Source organism: Caretta caretta, chromosome 1 (assembly GCF_965140235.1).
Source record: "Caretta caretta isolate rCarCar2 chromosome 1, rCarCar1.hap1, whole genome shotgun sequence".
NCBI lineage: Eukaryota > Metazoa > Chordata > Testudines > Cheloniidae > Caretta > Caretta caretta.
In genome coordinates this window covers 74,514,616-74,531,655 of record NC_134206.1, presented here as the reverse complement: position 1 = coordinate 74,531,655, position 17,040 = coordinate 74,514,616, and the positions used below count along the sequence as shown (strand labels likewise).

The 17,040-nt window shown below is 43.8% G+C and overlaps 1 long non-coding RNA gene across 2 annotated transcripts in view; it reads right to left on the bottom strand.

The window, feature by feature from the left end:
* The window catches only part of LOC125637467 (uncharacterized), a 124,879-nt gene that overhangs the window by 39,322 nt on the left and 68,517 nt on the right, over nucleotides 1–17,040 (bottom strand). For both annotated transcript variants that reach the window (XR_012668684.1, XR_007356950.2), the window contains exons 4-5: nucleotides 16,362–16,440; nucleotides 8,330–8,408 (exon numbers count right to left, since the gene is read on the bottom strand). This is a non-coding gene — a long non-coding RNA (uncharacterized LOC125637467). The remainder of the gene's footprint in view (nucleotides 1–8,329; nucleotides 8,409–16,361; nucleotides 16,441–17,040) is intronic.

The window sequence follows — 17,040 nt, the reverse complement described above, 5'->3', positions numbered from 1 at the left end:
TTTTATGTAATGTTCCTCACAGCCTGCAAATAATTGACTGGGTCGGATGTTCTCGTGGCATCTGGCCCATCCCTCTAGATCAGAGGTGGGCAAACTACAGCCCGCAGGCCACATCCGGCCCATGGGACCATCCTGCCCAGCTCCTGAGCTCCCAGCCGGGGAGGCTAGCCCCCGGCCCCTCCCCCGCTGTCCCCTCTCCTGTGCAGCCTCAGCGCAACGCGCTGCAAGCGCTCTGGCCGGTTGCTCCTGCTAGGCAGGGCGGCAGCATGGCTGCAAGCTCCTGCCACTCTGAGGGGCGTGGTAAGGGGGCGGGGGGGGGCAGTCAGGGGACAGGGAGCAGGGTGTTTGGATAGGGGGTGGAAGTCCTGGGGGTGCCTGTCAGGGGGCAGGGGTGTGGATAGGGGTCGGGGCAGTCATGGAAAAGTGAGCATGGGGGGTTGGATAAGGGGTGGGGTCCCGGGAGGCAGTTAGGGGCAGGGGTCCCGGGAGGGGGTGGTCAGGGGACAGTGAGCAGTGGGGTTGGATAGGGAGCTGGAGGAGAAAAAAGGAGACACTTGAGGGACAGAGCCTAGGATGGAGAGAAACAGAGAGTCTATGAGTAAATTGAGAGAAATAGAGAGGTGAGAAGAGAGGGCAGAGAGATGAAAGGGGGGAGGACAGAGAGAGGGATGGAGGGAAATTGGGACTGAGAGAAACCAAAAGTAAGTGGAGAGAGTGAGATTGAGCAGGACAGACAGACATGCAGAAGTGGGTCCCTTTAGTTTAAAGCTGGCTGGTCAAGTTAGTCTATGTTTGATGGCATGTTCCTGAACATCAGTTCCTGTTTGTTCCAGATTATCAGTTCTGCTCATCTTCTATCATTGATTTGTGTTGTCCTGGGGATCTGGAACAGGAGTATCAAAGGTCCTTCAGACCCAGTGGGTCTGGTCTAATGGGCACCCCTGCAACCAAGCATCCCTGGTATCAAGTCCACCTCTCCAGGAAGTCATTGGAAGCACTTGAGGCTCAAAGACTGACTGGGGTGTTAGACAGCACCTAGTGAGAGATTTGGGGGAAAGGGACCTTGAAATAATAAATAATAAATAATAATAATAACCTGTAAAATAATACCCTGTGTATACAGAGATAGATATATTTCTTTATTTAGAGGGTTATAGTTAGGTAAGTACACTCAGTAGTAAGTTATAGTATATATAGTATATAATTTGAACAGTTATTACATTTTATTATATATATTCTTCATCTATTTAATGTTATTGTAGGTAGCGGAATCCAGTTTTCCTTGTTCCGGTTTAAATAAAATGCCTGTTATATTGTTTTTGACAACTAATTGTATTAACTTGGCTTCCATTAAATAACCTTTTATCACGGTATAACACCTGCCACAGCTCTCACCTCCTGGCACCACCACCACTATGACGGACCATTACTAAATCTTCGTCAGTGGTTTGGGGATGGTGTTTCCAATTGTACCAAAATAACCTTACTCTGAGAAGTCTGTTTACATAAGCATACTCTCCACTCCATTATCCAAGTTATTAATGAATGTTGGTGTCCAGCAGGTTGCTGCCTTTCACACCTTTTCTCTCTTTATGTTTTATACCTGTATAACCTCATCACCTTTCATGGTTTCAATTATGATCATTAGCCAAATCTACCTCTCCGCTTCCAACCACTATCCCTCCATTAAATCACTCACCTCATGTGATACTCACGAGTCATTTGGAATATCCTGTCACCAATTCAGATTCAAGTTGATGAAAAACAACCTCCCAATCTTTCTCGTCTCCTCCTGTCCGTCACTGCTCCACCATTATCATCCCATCACTCTTATGCACAACCTAGATCATATTTGACTTCTCCTGACTTTCACTGTCACATTAATGGGAGATAAAGGCAAATCAGCTCCTTTCAGGTTGGCTTGGGCCCTAAGAAACCAATTGCAGTAATGCTTTCAAAACTGTTTTTTGTTGGTTATCTGGGCATTTTTTAAATCAGAGACCCACAGTGGCTGGGACAGAGATGCTACTGCTCCACCCCCTACTTCCAACAAAAGCAAACAAAGATTGCAGGAAAAATACAAGATTGCCTCTGAATGCTATCATCCTGAGAAGCATGCCCACCAGTAATCAGCAATAGAACCAATTAAACTAAGCATAAAAGTCTGACATTTAATGCTGAAGCAGATAATAAATGTACCCAAGTAAAATATTTCAGGGGAACAAGGAGACTAAAGGTGAGTCATAACACCTGGAAACCACCAATGGCTTATAAGGCTTAAAGAAGAAATTACAAACACATTACAAAAATTTAATTGTATAATTGGATACAGCACCTTGTTGCTGTTATACCATATGTCTTTTTATACACTACTGAATAATTTAGTAATGGACTTTAAAATTAGAATATGTTACAAAACCCCATTAATATTTCATGAAGCACTGTTGAATTTTGTGGTATTAAAATTACATCTGTTAATGTTTCTTCCAGGGATGGTCAACGATATTTGCAAGCACACAGACACACACACACACACACAACGCTATTCCTAACTGTGGGTATCCTGAAAGCAATAGATGTTGTATATCACATATAACATCCAGACTGTTAGCACTTCCCCTTTAAGATCTTAGTTCCGTTTGTTCTTTCTGCTTTATCATCAACATTTAAATATTAAGGATCCACAACCTATCCTGAAGGATGACCCAACACTCTCACAAATCTTGGGAGACAGGCCAGTCCTTGCCTACAGACAGCCCCGCAACCTGAAGCAAATACTCACCAGCAACCACATACCACACAACAGAACCACTAACCCAGGAACCTATCCTTGCAACAAAGCCCGTTGCCAACTGTGCCCACATATCTATTCAGGGGACATCATCACAGGGCCTAATAACATCAGCCACACTATCAGAGGCTCATTCACCTGCACATCCACCAATGTATATATGCCATCATGTGCCAGCAATGCCCCTCTGCCATCTACATTGGTCAAACTGGACAGTCTCTACGTAAAAGAATAAATGGACACAAATCAGATGTCAAGAATTATAACATTCATAAACCAGTCGGAGAACACTTCAATCTCTCTGGTCACGCGATTACAGACATGAAAGTTGCGATATTACAACAGAAAAACTTCAAAACCAGACTCCAGCGACAGACTGTTGAATTGAAATTCATTTGCAAATTGGATACAATTAACTTAGGCTTGAATAGAGACTGGGAGTGGCTGGGAGTGCATAAGTCATTATGCAAGGTAACCTATTTCCCCTTGTTTTTTCCTACCCCCCACCCCCAGACGTTCTTGCTAAACCCTGGATTTGTGCTGGAAATGGCCCACCTTGATTATCATACACATTGTAAGGAGAGTGATCACTTTAGATAAGCTATTACCAGCAGGAGAGTGGGGTGGGGGGAGAGAAAACCTTTTGTAGTGGTAAACACCCATGTTTTCATGGTTTCTGTGTATAAAAAGATCTTCTGTACTTTCCACAGTATGCATCCGATGAAGTGAGCTGTAGCTCACGAAAGCTTATGCTCAAATAAATTGGTTAGTCTCTAAGGTGCCACAAGTACTCCTTTTCTTTTTATTTAAATATTGCTGCAACATAATTTTTTAAACTATTGAATGGCAGATCTTACCACCCATATTTCAACGTACCTTCAGAATACTGACATGAGCAAATCCTGTAACCCTTACTGTAGCAAAATTCCATTTGAGTAAAACTCCCTGGGGAAAGATTTGAAAGTTAAGGAAACTGTTGCTCTTGATAAGAACAGATACTTCCCCTCTGCCCCACTCTGTTTCGTCAAGTGCCACACTCTTAGCTTTCAAAAATGTCATACTACCACTTTAGCATTGCAAAGAGACAAACAAACAAACTTTCCAAAATGGTGATTGCAGAGTGAAAGTTATCTTATGCTGCCCCTAGAAAATACTGCTAGAAAGACTCTTTACTAATAGAGAACAAAGGTATTATTATATAAGCAATTTTTATATAAACAGGATTTCCCACTATAATCAAACAGATCTTTCATATTCTTCTTGTGAATATGTTCTTACTAATATGGCACAATTACTGTGACAATGCTTTAAGATGCAGATAGACTCATTTAATTAGCATTTGGAAAGTAATAAAAGTGATTGCATCTGACCCTTTCAGTTCAGAAAGGCATAACCCCTCCACAATAGGACTGCAAATAGCTACCCACTAACTGCTTTCCTTATCAAAGCCTAATTATAGAGATTTAAGTACCTGCCTTCTCAAATACAAACATATTAATTTTGCTGCAATATTACTGTCAATCTCAACACAGCTGTGATATACAACAACCCAGTTTGCTCTACCAATGATGCCAAGAACGAAGCTTTAAAAAGACACTGAAAATTATATTCAATTGCAGTTTTTACAGTTGTTGTCAAGGTAACTTCCAACATTCAGTTGTCCAATTAAGGGCTCCTCCCAAGCTCATTGAAGTCAATGGGAGTCCCCTATTTCAGAAGCTCCCTTTTCTACCCACCAGCAACTGTACTGAGAGTCCAGCTCCTCTTTCCCATTCTTTTCAAATGACTCAAGATGATATTTTCATGCTTTCCTCCTTTTATGGATACTCTTTTGCTGAATTCTATCATGTGGCCCTCTGTTTCTTAGCTACGTCTTACCTGCATCTGTTGGAAAGTCTACAGAGATGCCCAAAGTACTTTTTAAAACCAATTTCTTTTCTTTTCTTTCTTTTCACCCCATAGTTTAGAGAAGCTTGACAAACTATTCCATTTGCCTCGTACTTATTATATGTTCACATAGCAAATTTTTTTCCTTTGTGTTTCTTATGACAAAGTGAACATGCCTCCTTTTCATGTATTACCCCTAGTTTTGCTTCTGCATCCCTGATGATACAATCAATGATGTAATGCATCCAAGAATAGGCTTTTACAAAGCTCTGCTCTCTCACCTATCTCTCTGACTAGCTCTTTAGTGCTAGAGTGCAAGCCATTAAAGCAATCACAACGCTAACATAAGACCAAATGCTGGCATCTGTACAGGTCAAGTACTTGGGCTGTGTTCAAATCTTCTTCACTGGCACAGGAGAGGAGAAGAAGGACTTGTTCATCATCCCATCACTCTGTGGCTACTACTGGATTAGTCTCAAGGGTGGAACTTGCCAGAATACTGTGCCTATGAGAATCTACTGTCCCCATCCTGTCCTACCCCTAAATCTGTCCTGTATAGTAGGCTGTTGGGAGCATAGCTCTGAAGTGTGCAGAGGATCCAGACCCCCTGCACAGGCTCCTCCAATCCTGCCATATACACACACTTCTGCTTTGCATACCGGTATAGAGAAAGGCCAGTGGTCTCAGTTAGTGGATAATTTTGCTCACAGTGGACAAAGCTGCTGCTTAATGATCCAGCTATGTCTGGGAGTAGAAGTAAGCCTTTCTCTCTGTGTATGGAAGCACAATACTTACCAGGTCTGCAGTTGCACAGAGAGGGGCTCAAGGGATCACATGTTGAAATATGTTGAAGGTGGGAGTGGCCAACTCCCCCATGATCCTATTGCAGCCAATGCACTCTCTCTGTAATGGAAACTAACCAAAATTACCTATATAACAAAGAGATCTCAGCCCAGTGTTGCCATCTCTCACAATGTGATTGAGAAGTCTGTAATTGTTAGTGTTTTTCTTGAAGCCTCAGCTACTGGAATCTTGCATGACAATCTCAACATGCATTTTTTTAAAAGTCATTTCCTAGTACTTGTGCTGCAGAAAAAAAAATAAAAAGTGTGAATGCTGATAAACAAGCAAAGGCAAATAAAAAGAATCTAACAGGTATTTTTTTAAAAAAAATCTCCTGATTTTTAACACAATCTTTTTTTCTTGAATATGAATTTTGAACATATGAGATTTGCAACACTGCGAGCCTCAACACTGAGCAACACATACAGAAAGGTTCAGCTACAGAAGGGATCCTATATGATTCTTTCCTTTCTCATCTATCGAAGAAATAGACAGCAAATAATATTTATACACATGTAACCCTTCTGCCTGTCAGAGTTAGCAGCAACAAGGGCCCGGTTCAATATCTAGGAGATCCATTCCAATAACACAATGCAAACCGGCTCAAGCCCCCACCCAGTGACCTGGGACAAATATATACCACCCCCGCTGGGCGCCTCCAAGAGGCAATACTTCCCCTCTCGCAAGCACATAGTCTGAGTGTAGCAAAAAGTCTTTTAATAACAGAGAGAAACAATGTGGCATTATGTTGAGGAAACACCACCAACAGGATTCATAACACAACCCATGAGCAAAACCCACCCCAAGCAAATTTGGGGCATGCCCTTTCCCTTTGGTTCTTGAGTCCAGCAACCCCAAATCACCCAAAGTCCCAAAAGTCCAATGACCCAAAAGTCTTTGTCCCTGGTCAGGGCAGCCCCAGAGTTCGAAAGTTTATCTGCAGAGCTTTACCTCCCAACCTGGGTGGAGATGGGGGGGGGCGGGGAAGAGAGGTAAGGGGCACCTTACATGATGTGAAGCTGACCGCCCCACAGCTCCATAGGCCTTTGCTCCGCTCCCCTCCACCAGCCGCCCCACAAACTGCTTTGTTTGGCTCCGCTCTGCTCTGCGGCCCACAAGCAGCCCCCGCCGTCCCACAAACTGCTCCACTCCGCATCCCACAAGCAGCTCCCGCCGTCCCACAAACTGCTTCGCTCTGCGTCCCACAAGCAGCTCCCGCCATCCTATGAACTGCTCCACCAGCCTGTCCACAAGGCACTCCAGCCATCCCAGAAACTGTTCCACAATATATCTTCAGGCTCCCCCACTACTTAACACAACACTCAGTGATTTCAGCTCTTAGGTGAATTCAGCTTGTAGTAGGGGAGCCTCAGTGTTAGTACACCATTAGCCCAAAGTGAGCTCAGTAGCTGTAACTAGACTCCTAATGGAATCAAAATTAGCTCTGACATTCCACAGTGGAGAGAGGAGGAAGTGCAATTAGCATGTAATGCCCTCACCAAAGGGCCCATGCCACCAAGTATTAATACTTGTCCCCAGCCTCTCTCAATTCACACAGTTTTGGAACCCATGACCCTTGCCTAGCGAGTGCTACTTAGTTGATGGTGAGTCCTTCCATCATAACAAAAGGCCCAGTACAGTTCCAAGCACAGTTCCCATAATCAGGGTAATAACAATTTATTCTTCCTGCCCCAATAACAGAGACACTGGGGATCCCACAGCAGCCAAAGTGACCATTTGAGCAGCTATGGCCTCATTCTAGGCAGGGTGGGTGTGCCTATGCAAATGCGATCGGCCCCTGAAGTTCTTTTCCACAACTTGCCACACCTCACCACCAGATGCCAGGGTGGAGCTCATTCTGACACTGCTTACACACAATATTTCAGATTAAGTACAACAGCAGAAATTATTCATTAAAATTTACTGGCATATGTAGCACATGTAAACTCACAGTTAAATTACCTTTATAGTTTACTGTCTGATCCCCTGAATTGCCCTGAGGAAAGCTGTGCTGATAGGGACAAAGAAAATGTACAGTGCATAATATATGGGCTGACAAAGTCACTGATTCAGGAAAGCATTTAAGCACATTCTTAAACCCCTCCCTATTCAAGACAGCACTGAAGCATGCTTAAATTTTAAATTTAAAGCACATGCTTCAGTGCTGTCCTGAATGGTGAAGCTGTCCTAAGTCAGAGACTGAATTATTATAATAAATGCCATTAAAATAAGATAAATGATCATGTAGGAAGTGACAAGATGGTGAGATATCTTTTTTTTTTTTTTGGACCAGCTTCTGTTGGCGAGAGAGACAAGCTTCCGAGTTTACACAGAGATCTTCTCCAGGTCACTGCTTACATGTAAGAAGTCTAAGTCAATAATAATATTCAGGACCATAATAACAACAGGCTACATTCTGCCACCCTTACTCATACTGAATAGTCCCAGGTTCTAAGCCTCCAGAGCTAAATATTGTCACTGAGGTAGTCAGGGCCTTAGCTATGTGAGCCATCTCAAAGGTGCCATGTTGTGGATAAAGTACTACACCATATAGAATATATGCCACCAGTGAAATGAATGCAAAAGAATGAGGAGCTGTGTGGGAGAAGGTAGCCATGCAGACCTAAATGTATCTTAACATAGATTATTTGAGGGCTATGTAAACAATATTGCAAAAGAGTATTGCACGACTGTGTTGGGTGGGCTCTATTTTAATCCTGAGAGATGAAGGAATTATAAATGGAAACATAACGTGATCATCTTAGCCATATTGTGCACTATTTCTTATTTAATACAGTCATCACTCACATTCCAATGGATTGTTCACCACTTGAAGTAGCCTCTTCAGTCTTCCACCAACAGAAATTCACCAAGTGAATACCATGCCCTGTTTCATAAGAAATATAGCGCTTTAAGGAGAGCCAAATAGTTCTGGTAGGTTCTTAAATGGGAGTCAGCAAAATTAAAAGCTGAAGGCCTGATTATGAGAACAGAGCCTTGAACATGAGAATGGAATCATGCTGAAAGTGCTGTAGTCTAGCTAGATGTACAGTGCTTACAATACAGTTAGCTTGTCCAAAAGGAAATGCTATATGTTAAGTCAAGTTGGTTGCAAAATTTCCATCAGAACAATGAAAAACTGAAAAAAAAATATTTTTGGTGAAAATCTACCTTTTTTGTGTGTGTGTCTCTATTTCTGACAATTCAACTTAAGGGACACGTCAGTTACTTGAGAGAAGTTTCTTGCACAGTTCATTCCTTTCACCTCCATGAACTACATGGAAGCTGTGTTCTTTCTGTCATTGTGAGGAGAGCTATTCAGTACAATATTCATAAACAAATGGATATGCTACATTAAAAACCAAATCCTTCTTTCAGAGCTACCCAGGCTGCCCCACTGGATTCAATGGAGCTGCACAGCTGTCGCTGAATACAGAATTTGGCTCACAGTGTTTTCCATGATACAAGGAGCTAAACTGATGTACATCAGCTGAGGATCTGGCCCATGGCTTGAAATCAATGTTTACTGTATTCACTTGTAGAGAACCCAAAAAGAGCCATCTTTGCTTCTGAGAAAGTTGCTGCCAGTATAAGGAGTGGCCTTTACAAGTAAAGAATTTGCTTAAGAAGAACACTTTGTACTTAATATGGCCTGAAAACAAATAATGACTGTATGAGTACTTAACTGCACCATAAGCACACCAAATATGCCCATGAATTTCATAGGCTCAGTAAAGGGAACCAGTATGTCCTACTGCACAGGCAAATCAGAGACCCGGGACTTCCATATGAATCATAGAATCATAGAATCATAGAATATAAGGGTTGGAAGGGACCCCAGAAGGTCATCTAGTCCAACCCCCTGCTCAAAGCAGGACCAATTCCCAGTTAAATCATCCCAGCCAGGGCTTTGTCAAGCCTGACCTTAAAAACCTCTAAGGAAGGAGATTCTACCACCTCCCTAGGTAACGCATTCCAGTGTTTCACCACCCTCATAGTGAAAAAGTTTTTCCTAATATCCAATCTAAACCTCCCCCACTGCAGCTTGAGACCATTACTCCTCGTTCTGTCATCTGATACCATTGAGAACAGTCTAGAGCCATCCTCTTTGGAACCCCCTTTCAGGTAGTTGAAAACAGCTATCAAATCCCCCCTCATTCTTCTCTTCTGCAGGCTAAACAATCCCAGCTCCCTCAGCCTCTCCTCATAACTCATGTGTTCCAGACCCCTAATCATTTTTGTTGCCCTTCGCTGGACTCTCTCCAATTTATCCACATCCTTCTTGAAGTGTGGGGCCCAAAACTGGACACAGTACTCCAGATGAGGCCTCACCAATGTCGAATAGAGGGGAACGATCACGTCCCTCGATCTGCTCGCTATGCCCCTACTTATACATCCCAAAATGCCATTGGCCTTCTTGGCAACAAGGGCACACTGCTGGCTCATATCCAGCTTCTCGTCCACTGTCACCCCTAGGTCCTTTTCCGCAGAACTGCTGCCTAGCCATTCGGTCCCTAGTCTGTAGCTGTGCATTGGGTTCTTCCGTCCTAAGTGCAGGACCCTGCACTTATCCTTATTGAACCTCATCAGATTTCTTTTGGCCCAATCCTCCAATTTGTCTAGGTCCTTCTGTATCCTATCCCTCCCCTCCAGCGTATCTACCACTCCTCCCAGTTTAGTATCATCCGCAAATTTGCTGAGAGTGCAATCCACACCATCCTCCAGATCATTTATGAAGATATTGAACAAAACCGGCCCCAGGACCGACCCTTGGGGCACTCCACTTGATACCGGCTGCCAACTAGACATGGAGCCATTGATCACTACCCGTTGAGCCCGACAATCTAGCCAGCTTTCTACCCACCTTGTAGTGCATTCATCCAGCCCATACTTCCTTAACTTGCTGACAAGAATACTGTGGGAGACCGTGTCAAAAGCTTTGCTAAAGTCAAGAAACAATACATCCACTGCTTTCCCTTCATCCACAGAACCAGTAATCTCATCATAGAAGGCGATTAGATTAGAAAGGAGACTATAAAAGGCTACATGAATCAAGAGCCTGTCAGCATGGGATCAGGTAGCTGGTTTGCTCCCCACCCTCCTTCCCCCTCGCCTCTATTTCCCCAAAGCTGTTCTAAGTGCAATTCAGATGCAGTCCAGGATCAGGTTTAAATTACAGAGCAGAAAACTTTGCATATAAAACAAATTGCTACAGTGAATGTGACTATGTGAATAAAATTCCAGATGGAAAAAAGTACAAAATTTGTCAGCCATGTCAGTATGTGTGCTTTTGTGCATCCTACTGTTACATGAGCAACTTCACTACCTAGAGGAACTGGGTAAACTCTGGCACCTATTGGTAGCTGAAATAGAAGCTTAACATTACAGTACTCTGATCATGAGATTAAAAATGCCACATGCTCCAAGTTAACATATTCAAACTCCAACATTTGTACATTACAGCATCGTAATGCAAGAGACAGTACAGCTCACCATTGTATCTACTCACATGGCAAAATGTAGCCCCTCCACTATGTACATTCCTGAACCTCATATAGCTCCATGAGATGTTTTACCCCTTCAGCTATATTAAAACAAGATTTAAAAAAAGACTTATGTAAAGAAAACACTTGTGGTGCCTCCAAGCCAAGCCCTGAGCAAGAGATGCTGCATAAATAGTTCAGTAAACCTGAGACACATTGTGACTTAGAGATGCCCCTCTGAGTCATGTATCCTTGTGCCCCTACTTGTTCCGGTGGAGATGGCCAACACCCTCTTAAGGCACAGCTATGGTGGACAGTGCAATATAAAGGTGGAGCCAAGGATCTGCTCATTTCCCACCCACTCCCTGCCCTCCTGGTAGGAGTCATGATCACACAGTGCCCACATACTCCTGCTCACCCAGACCCAAGCTCAGGCTGGCTTGTGTAAAGGAGGGTCTTGCTCCCCTGGCCAGGCATGTAGTCCAAGGCAGTCTGGCCAAGATTTAATACTGTAATGTCCATATATTGCAGATTATATGGTGGGGGCAAGGCTATAGAGTGGCATTTTAACATATAAAAAAATCCATTGATTTCAATTGAGCTCTTCTGGATTTAGTCTGACAAGAGACAAAATTTGGCCCTGAATTTCCTAGGATGGCTGGGTGGAAAGAATATTTACATTTTACATTTTTTAAAAGAACATTTTAAAATGGATTTTAACCCTGTTAAATTAAGATTATCAGCACAAAGCTGCTTACTGTTTCTTCAGATACAATACAAGATGCAGTGTTCTGTCAGCATAGTGACACTACCTTGTCATGGGCTAACAGGTGTGATTTCCCCTCCCCAGCTTCCGTACACCCTGTTAGATAGATAGTCTATACATCTCTTATGCTGAGTATTTATCTGTGTTCTACAGGTTCTGAAATTAACAGTATTATAGAGCAATAGTAGTTATTCAATTGTTAAGGTAGTAAGTATCTTCCATTATAAGCCCGATTCTAATTCTAGGAACATTGAACAATTCTATATGAAATTTCTCATGCATGGTGTTCTGCAAGAAGAATTTTTTTTCCTTGAAAGTTGAAGGGTAATTGGACATGGCATTTGTGAGATTTGAGAGTGTGTAAAATCAGTGGTAATTTGCTTTTTTAACATTATCTTAATGTGTTTTATAACAGCATATCCCCAAAACAGCGTGGTGTAGAAATTCCAAATGTGTTTTTTTTCTAGTGTCCTTGTGAGGAGTGTGGAGTTTATGAGCTTTACAAAAGCAGACAGAACTACCAGGGCTAGTCTATATACCACTCTTAAAAGGTCCCCAGGAGCAGGTTTGAGTCAGAGCTGCTGCTTAGCAGGTTCTCTGCAAGAGTGGGACTTCAAAAAAAGCTTCCTGACTGAGATATCTTAAAAATGGAACTAGGAATAAATGAAAATGTTACTTTAGTAGACTTAGTTTTCTTGTATTACAAAATAAGGGAAATGCCCATACAAAAATAATTAAGATGAAAATGATTTAAATTGCTTTCTATTAATTTAAGACAATTCTGTTGGAATATTTTACAAGGGACAAAATATTTGACAACCAGGAAATTACAATAAAGTACAAGCAGATTTGAAAAAAAAAAACAGTGTAAACGATACTGCAAAGACACATATTGACCTAGACCAATGTCTCTCAACTGGTGGGTCGCAGTCCTGGTCATGAAAGTCAGTCGGATGGGTCACAAGGCACTGGAAAGTCTGTTACAGTCTAAAGCAGTGGTTTTCAACCAGGGGTCTGCTGATCCTGGGGGTCCATGAGCCCTTTCCAGGGGTCTGCGGGGCCCTGCAGCTGAAACCCAGAGCGATCCCAGGCCCCTACCCACCCCCCAGCCCCAGCGCTCCCCGTGGGGCTGAAGCTGGGAGGCGTGTGGCTGAATCCCAGAGCCTCGAGCCTTGGTGCTCCCTGTGGGGCAGAAGCCCTGAGTCCATGGGCAGAGTTCGGGGGCCTGGCAGTCATTGACCCTCAAACTGCAGCGCAAGAGCACCGCAGTCCTGGGGGCAACTCCACACCCCTCATCTCTTCCTCCCAGCCCCCTGGCCAGGTCAGAGGTGGGAAGCCGGAGCTAGGCAGTGCAGGGCAGCTGCTGCTCTGGCTGGGGCCATGGAGCAGATGGCGGCAGCTTTCCCTCCTCTCCAGCTGGTGCCCCGGGTTGAAGCTGCTCCTCAGCTCCCAGCCCCCTTTGCTCCTGCAGAGGCAGCCAGTAAGAGCCGCCCAGGTGGGGAGACCTGGCTCCGTGGCTGGCAGACCCCTCCAGGAACAGGGACCACGGGGAGCCCCCCCACCATACAGCCCCTAACAGCCCTCTCCCTACACCCTGAGGCTATGCCCTCCCTTCACCCTAGGTTTCTTGCCTGTACATGGCCCCTAGCTGCCCCCTCCCTGCAACCTGAGCGACCCCCCTTCCTGCACACAGCCCCAGCTACCCCCTCCCTGCCCTGAGCTACCCCCCTGCCCACACACAGACCCTAGCCACCCCTCTCTTTGCACCCCGAGCTACCCGCTGCCCGCACACATCCCCTAACTAACCCCCCTCCCTGTACCCTAAGCTGTTTTCAAACTTTTTGAGCTAAACCTCCCACCTTTGAGTTATAATTTTTGGTTGTGATCCCCTCCCCCAATCCAGACAGGCTGGGTGGCCTGATAAAGTAAGTCAGGGCCAAGGGTGGAGGTGGCACTCCCTCCCTGGACCTGGCCATGCTGAGGTGGCTTGAGTCCCACTGGCTTCTCCCCCCACCCCCAATAGAAGTCAAATTATACCTATTCCCAAGGCTGCTGCCCTGAAGCTCCCCAACCCTGCTGGACCCTGGAGTTTTTATAGCATGTCGAGGGGGGGCTTCAGAGAGAAAAAGGTTGAAAAGCCCTGGTCTAAAGCAAAGGAAATCTCGCTCTCCCACTCCTTGCACACCTTCATTTCTAAAAGAGACACCCCGAACAACAAACAGAAGTAGACTTTTGCTACCAGGGAGAATAAGCACAGAGAGGAATTTTAGAAGGCCATGATTCAGCAAACCATCCCTATTTAGCAAAGCACTTTTCCATGGCCTTAACTTATACAACACGTTTAAGCCCTGTTGACATTAAGCTTATACTTAAGGTTCAGCACATACTTATGCTTTGCTGAGTTGGAGCCTAGGGGAATGTCTGCACTAGAAACTTAAGTCACCACCACAGTAATTACTGTGGTGGTGCGTATCCACACTAATCTACTTGGGTTGGTGGTGCGTGTCCTCACCAGGAGCTCTTCTATCAACCTACGAGGGTCAGTGTGAGGAGCTGAGAACCCCGTCTCTCAGCTCCTCTGGCAGCTCCCTGTCAGGACCCTGGCTGCACCACAAGCTCCTGGGCTCCTAGTGGGCTGTCCCCCCCTCCCCCCTTTGCTACCCATTCCTTGCTGCGAGTCAGGGAAGCCACCTGGGGCTGCTTGCTTCCCCATTCTCTTCCGGGAGCAGGGAGGAAGCCACCTGGAGTTTCTTGCCTCCCTATTCCCTGCCAGGAGTTGGGGGGGGGGGAGTTGCCTAGGGCTTCTCACTCCCGGGGAGCAAGGTCCAGCTGCCACAGCTTCTCAGGCCCCACACCACTCGCTCCCCATCAACAGCCGCCATCAATTGACAAGACGGTCAACATTCCCAGCAAGGAATGGGTGGGGAAGCCACCCAGGCTTCTTGCCCTCACTCCTATCCAGGAACGGGAGGCCAGCTACCCAGGCTTCTTTCCCCAGCTCCCAGCAAGCAGCGCGGTCCAGCCACCCAGCTCTCCAGGGGAGTTGGAGGTAGCTGGGCTCTAACTGCCTGGTTTTCTTGTCAATTTCATAGCTCCTGCACTGTAAGTAAGGCAGTGTCTACACAGACATTGCATCACCCTAACTACACTGACATGAGCCCTACACCTCTCATGAAGGTGGTGTTATGTTGGTGTAGTTGGAGCACTTACATTGGTGGGAGCAAGGCTGTAGTGTAGATGCTGACATAATTAGGTCAACGTAAGATGCCTTACCTCAACCTAACTGTGTAGCATAGACCAGGCCTAAGAGAGGAGGAGAAAGCAAGAAGAGAAAGATGAGAGGAGACCAAGAGTAAGAAAAGGAAGATTGAGAAGCCAAAAATATTTTCCTCACTCTGAAGCAATACATTTTCCTGGAAATACGGTAATGATCTAACTTAATTGATGCTCCCCTTACAATGAAAATTTATGCTTAAATGATTTAGCAACAACAGAGTATGATGAATAAATTATACATGAAGATTAAGTAAGTCAGCATTAGAGCATCAGTTGCAACTCATCTTTACAACATTAACTGAAGGATACTTCAACGAGTGAGCAACTGTCTTCTAATAGTTGACAGAGCTAGCTGCAAAAAAACATATTGCTAATGTATGAATATAGATTTGTCACAGATAATTTAATAGTTCACTCTCCTATTTAAAGTTCATTGTAACTAGAGCATTCTGAGATTTTTATTTATTTATTTATTTTTGTGTGTGTCATAGAAGACTTCTTTCAAAGATACTTTTTTAAGCTCATGTTTTAGGGGTAAGATACGTGCCCTGACATCTAAATAGGTTCATTCAAATGTGGAGAGATTTTGCATACCCTGTCTTCCTTCTCACTGATGAATGATTCCACCATTTTTTTGAAGTCACTCCTACAATTTCAGAATCCAAATGCAGTTATAGCTCTTTGATTGCCCTGCATGGATCATTGCATTACCCAGTACTGATTGGCTGACTGGGTAATATTATTTCTGGAGTTAAACTAATTTAGTGCTCAGGACAATCTTTGTATTGACAGCTCTAGAAAGTACACCAATATTCACATCCTCAAGTAGCTGTTATTGATTAAAAGGGGCTCCACAGATGTAGTGATAGGAAGTATTCAGGGATTCCAACCCCAAACTCTATATTCTTTTCTTAATCTGGTACAATTTATTTCTACACTCAGAAATCTAATGCTTTTGTTCATGGGTGGTAACAAAATTTATGAGTTGGGAAAACATTGAGAAGTCTCCACTTGAACAAACTGAAACTTGCTAGGTAAGGGATAAAAGTGATTCCAGTTCAAGAATTGTATGAGTAAGGCTAAAGGACACAAACACATTGAGGCAAATTCATACTTCATGACAGCCCACCAAAATCAATAGGCATAAACCAGGAGCAACATGGCTCATTATGTATACTAATACAGACTATTCCTTGTGCACCCAAATCCCACTGAACAACAGTGGTTTGGAATGTGTAAATACTGCAAAATCAAGCCTCTATCTTCTGTGTTTATGACAGCAAAAGAATGATAGAAGCAAAGTGATTTCACTGACCTGAAAGAGGTAGTAGCAACAAGCAACAAGATGCTCCAGGGAGGACAGGATGGTCTCAGAAGTCAGTGGAAGCTGAAGTCTGTGGAATTATCCCAGGGTAAAATTAGTGTGAGAGCAGAATTGGTAACCAAGTTTCTTGTAGCCTGGAAGAACCTTCTACAAACAAATCAACTCCTATTTACAACTGTTTTTGTAGTTTTAATAAACCATTTAGTTGCTGCAGTTTAATCATTTAGCACCACATCAGCAAAATGTAAGCCTACTCAGTCATGGGCTGGTGACAACAACATTTGCAGTTAAGAGGATCTACTGAATGAAAGTGAGAGAAATGCCTAGAAAACAGCAGTTGTGTTTTTTTAAATACCTTCCTAAAACAATACAGCATACCTCTTCCACATTAACACTTATCTTTCTTCACACAATCCTAATTACCATCTCATATCAAAACGCTGACAAAGAAAACCCATTTCGTATCAATTTTTTATGATAGATCCCTTTAATGATTGCTATCCATGGTGCACAGCTTTTATTTGTTAAGCTGACACAGAAAATTAGCTCTGCTTTTCCCTTACAGTCCTCCCCTGCACAGGGACCAGATGGCATTGAAAATCAGACAAGAGAATAATAAAGTTAGCAGGAAAAACTGGGATTGTTTAAAATAACATATCATTTGAAAGAT